Raw genomic sequence first — 4,939 nt, forward strand, 5'->3', positions numbered from 1 at the left:
CCTGTTAAGGAAGCAGCGTGTTTTTATCTTGAAATTTGGGGTGGTTTGGTTTGTTTAGGCTTTTCCCCCCACTGACTCGGGCCTTTCGTGCATAGTCCGTGTTGTCCTACAGGACTGTTCTGGTTCTGGGTCAGAGAGAGAGAAGGGAAGTGGCTTTTCCTCATCTGGAATGTTTCCAAGCAGAAGTGGGACATTGTCCTGCCCCTCCCCAAAGCACTGCAGGCACCTGGGAGTAGCTCAGGGCTGGCCCAGTTCTCTGAGACAGAACCACGGGGGAGAGGTTTAAGTATTAATCACATCTCTGGTGTCCCTTGGTTGCAAAGATTGGGTCCTCCAGTCCCAGAGTGTTAAGGAAAACAAGGAACTCCTGTTCTTCATGGCAAACCTTCTGTTATTGCTTGAGCAGTGTTTGGGTTCTGTTGTCTGAGTTCCTGTCCAGGATCGTTCTAAGAGAACCTGTTAGAAATGTAGAGGTAGGATTAGAATTTGGGTCTGTTCCCTACCCAACTGCCTCCAAGTCCTGATGGACTGGAGGGATGAGTGCTCTCAGCCCAGGGTATTTCTTAATGTTGTGGCTTTCCCTCAGCTGTGGGTGAGGAATTGTGCAAGCAAGGCCTGTGTGCCCGTAGATGTCTCCCGTGTGTGTCCGTGTGGCAGGGCTGGGACAAGGACTCGTGCAGGGACCGAGCTGGCACTGGAGCTGCTGCCATCCTGAGCCATTGCCAAGGGGTGGGTAGAGACCATCTGGGAGGCTGTTGCCAGGGTTCCATTGGGAGCTGGATCTCCCTCCAGCTGCAGCAGCCAGGGGAGGGTTCTTCCTTGTGCAGCCCAGTGGCTTCTGCTCAGGCTGGCCCAGAGTGGGGCTGGGGCAGGTTCTCCAGGGAACTGGAGCCAGCCCTGAATGGGGCTCTGGAGAGCAGGGAGCTGCAGGGACTGAGGTTTGCAAAGCTGGGCTGAAGTTTGTCAAAGCAGCAGAAGATTCTCATTCCTGTGGGTTTGTGTAGTCCGTGTTGGTGCCCAGGAGAACTGGGTCAGACTGGGCTTTGTGGTCTGAGAGCTGCCCCCCTAAATTTGGCAGGCTGTGTGTGCTGGCAAGGAAGTGCTGTCCCCAGAGGCTGATGGTTTCTGTCTCCAGGGATGCCCAGGACGCTGCTAATCCCGAGGGATCTGCTCTGGGTCCGGGCTGTCCGTGCTGGAGGGCCCTGGTGGCTGCAGTCCCTGAGCCCACAGAGACAGAGAGAGCCCCGGCCCGAGTGGCCTTTGGCCCCTTGTCCTGAATTTGGGGTGAGCCTGGGAGTGTGTGGAAGGTGAGAATGAGGGCTGTGTTTCCAATACATCATCCCTGGGAAGATCCTGTTGTTCCAGAGCGCTGGGGACAGTTTGGGCTTGGCAGCTTCAGAGCTGGATTGGAGCAGTCCCTGAAAAGAATCAGGAGAGTGGAGTTTTGTCCCAGTGCTGCTTTCACACCCCACTTGGCAGTCTGGGCTTTGTGTTTGAGGTTGTCCTGTATTTGCACTGCAGATAATGGGCCCTTCCCAATTCAGCCCAGCAGATCCCAAGGGCTCTGACAGGAATATTTGTTCTTTTCCTCCTTTTGGGAAAACTTCATCTCCAAACTGCCATGAGCAATTCCTTAATTTCTTCTGGAGAAAACCAAGTGTCAGAGGCAGTTTGCCAAGGAGCCCAGAAGTGTCTTTGAGCAGAGAGTGCTGTCTTTGGGCACAGACCATTAGAGGGAACAAAACCACTGCCTGCCAGAGGGTTTGTCCTGGGCGAGTCAGGCCTTGGGCAGGAATTGGACTGGGCAACTCCATCAGCTGCTCTTCCCTCCCCCACAAAGCCCCATCCCCTGGGCATTAATGATGTGCCCTGTGCCCAGCGCTCCCTGTTCACCCAACTGAAACCAGAGCAAGGCTTGCTTTGCTTTGAATGACTTAAAATAACTTTAAAACAAAATAAATCACTTTTGTCTTCTTTTTTTTCTTTTAGATGCTGGAATTGGCTCTCTGGGTGTGTGCTGAGCTCTGGCTGCAGGGGACTGTCAGGCCTTGGTGGCTGTGAGTTCCTGTTCTTCTCCCTGGGAAACTGGAAAGAGTTATTCCTTGGATTGCAGAAATTTTTTCTGAAACCTGTCCCCTTCTTCCTGCCTTTTGCTGACAGATCTTCTCTTTCTGCCTTTGCATGTACAGCTGTTCCCTGCTGTCCATTCCCTGGCCTGAATTCCTTGCAGCTCCCAGCTGGGGAAACTTGGGAGAACATGGCAGGGACAGAGGTGACATTTGTAGCTGCAACCTTGGGGTAATTTGGAGGGGACACAGCAACTGTTTGTGTAGGAAAAGGTGAGGTGCTGCAGAGGGGAGGGAGGTGCATTTTGGAGGGGTCCCACTGAGGGGGGAGTGGAGAACCTGGGGCTGGAGTGTGAGTTCTTAAACAGGGAACAAGGGAAGGATGCTTTGGAGGGAAACAGGGAATGTGTAGGGATGGAATGGAAATTTGGGGCATCAGGAAGAGAAAATGGGTGATGTAGAGGCAGGGAAATGTTGGGTGTAAAATTTGATCTCATCTGTAGAGGCAGAATGAGCATTTATAGGTACAGTGAGGCAGTCAGTGGTGGGCAGGGAGGGAAAATTCTGTTTGTAAACTTTGAGGTCATGTGGAGCAGAGATTGTACCTCCTGCTGGACACTGAGGCAGTCAGGGGTGGGCAGGAACAGAAACATTTGGGGGTAAACCTTGAGGTACCATCCAGGGCAGAGAATGAATATTTTGAGTTCAAACTTTGGGGGTTTTGAACGAGGTTATCTCCAGGGGAGAGAAAGGACATCATGAGGTCAACTGAGGTAATCAGTGGTGGCCAGGCGGGCACATTTAGGGCAGAAATCTTTGAGGCAATCTCCAGGGTCCAGAATGAATCCTGAGAGGTGCAGAGGAGGCAATCAGGAGTGGACACTCCAGCGAGCCCAGGGAAGGTTCTGGGGGTAAAATGTGTGGCAGTGTCTGGCAGAGAGAATGAACATTTTGGGATAAACTAAGGCAGTCATCAGTGGACAGGTAAGACTTGAGAAACTCTCCAGGGTGGAGAATGAATATTTGGAGGTCAAAAGGAGGTAGTCAGTGGTGCGCAGGTAGGGAAAGTTTTGAGAGTAAACTTGAGGTGGTCTGTAGGGTAAAGCATGGACATATTTAGGTATACATGAGGTGATCAGCTGTGGAGAGGTAGGGAAAATTGTGGAGGTCAAATCTGTGGCAATGTGCAGCAGAGAAGGAATATTTTGGAAGAAAGTGAGGAAGTCAGGAGGGGAGAGGCAGAGGAATTTCTGAGGGTGAAACTTGAGCAAATCTGCAGGGCAGAGAATGAATATTTGGAGGTCAAAAAGAGGTAATCAGGAGTGTGCAGGTAGGGAAGACTCTGGGGGTTATCTCTAGGGGAGGGAATGACTCTTTTGTGTTCAAGAAGAGGTAATCAGGAGTGAGCTGGAAGGGGAAAGTTTGGGGGTTAAAAAGGAGGTTGATTCTCTCCAGGGCAGGGAATGAACCCATTGAGGTAACCTGAGGTGATGAGTGGTGAGAGACACAGAAAAATGTGGGTGTTTAAGTTCAGGGAATGTGCTGGGAAGCTGATCCACTCTGCCCCGTGTCCTGCTCTCAGTTCCTGCCCAGCCAGAGCCAACTGTGCCAAGGGCACGAGCACTTACAACCTGGATAGGGAATGGGGGACTGGCTTGTGCACAATTCACCTAGAAAGTCAAACCAGGGGATTGTTGGAGTATCTGGCTCCTTAGGGAACCTGCTGGGAGTAGAGAAGCACAACCCCAAACCTCCAGCTGTGGGTGGAGTTGTGGAACGTAAACCAGCACAAACCACTCCCCCAAAATGAACCGTGGGAGAGCAGGACCAAAGAAGGGTCAGTGTCCCCGTGGAAAGGCAAAAGGAATTGGTTGGGACTTGGATTGTCCCCTTGGGAGATGCTGGTTGCCGGGATGCAGAGAATGCCCTCCCTCAGGCTGCCAAGATCTCTCAGTGCAGGGGCTTTGGCCGACACGGAGCACAAAGATTGTTCTCTGCGTGGGGCCCAGGTTTGGGTTCGGTTCTCAGCTTTGCAGGTTTAGATGAATTCTACCTACAGCCCGCAATTCCATGGGGAATTCCTGCTGGAACAGCCTCCCAGTGCCTCCTGGAGCCCGGATCTTCCCCCGCAGAGCTGCCGCTCTAATACCACGTTTGCCAGGAAGCAGCCACGGTTCCTGGTTTACTCAGCGGGATCGGGACAAGGACAGGTTGATATTCCACAGACTTTGCTGTTTCTAACCCTCCTCCCCCAACCCCGCTGGTGTCCCTGGGGGGACTTGAGCGAGTTCCCTGGAATTCGGCCGGTTTTCCGCCCCGGACCGGGCTCCAGAGGATGTGTTCGCCCAGGAGAAGGCGGGGGCCGGACGCGCTCCCGGCCCGGGGCAAGGCAGCCCCTGAGCACGGGCGAGGACGTCTCTCCGGGCGGGAAGCCGCTGTCCCTTCGGAGCCTCGGGAGCGGCCCCGGGGAGTTCTTTTCCCCGAGGAAAGGGATGCACATCTGGCTGAGGAGCCGCGGGCAGCCCTTTCCCCGTACCCACCCCACAGGGGCTGCGGGGCACAGCTCCAGGGCACAGCTCATCCATCCCCCGGCAATAGGAAGCCCAAGCAAGGCTGGGTCGCTCTCTGTCGCTCCGGCCTCCTCCCGGCCCGCGTTCCCTGCCCAGCTGGGACTGCCCGGGGAGCCCCGAGAACGTTCCTGGCGGGAAGCAGGAGCCGCCGAGGGCTCCATCCAACTCCGGGCCCGAAAAGCGGCCCCGACCTGAACCCCCCCCGCATTTTGGGTTCCGAAGGCTCACCTGGAGGAGATGCCCCCCCGCAGGCGGGACCAGGCGGCGACACTCAACCGACGCCTTTGCCTCGGAGCGAGGGAT

At 54.5% G+C, this 4,939-nt stretch overlaps 1 long non-coding RNA gene across 1 annotated transcript; it reads left to right on the plus strand.

The window, feature by feature from the left end:
• Positions 1-1,191: 1,191 nt before the first annotated feature.
• On the plus strand, positions 1,192-2,254 carry LOC120323028. Its single transcript, XR_005563083.1, has 3 exons — positions 1,192-1,307; positions 1,990-2,057; positions 2,190-2,254. It is a non-coding gene; the product is annotated as an uncharacterized LOC120323028 (long non-coding RNA).
• The last annotated feature ends 2,685 nt before the right edge of the window (positions 2,255-4,939 follow it).

The sequence above is a fragment of the Pipra filicauda genome, unplaced genomic scaffold (assembly GCF_003945595.2).
Source record: "Pipra filicauda isolate LSUMZ 115617 unplaced genomic scaffold, ASM394559v2 scaffold185_size1782982_pilon, whole genome shotgun sequence".
Classification (NCBI taxonomy): Eukaryota; Metazoa; Chordata; class Aves; order Passeriformes; family Pipridae; genus Pipra; species Pipra filicauda.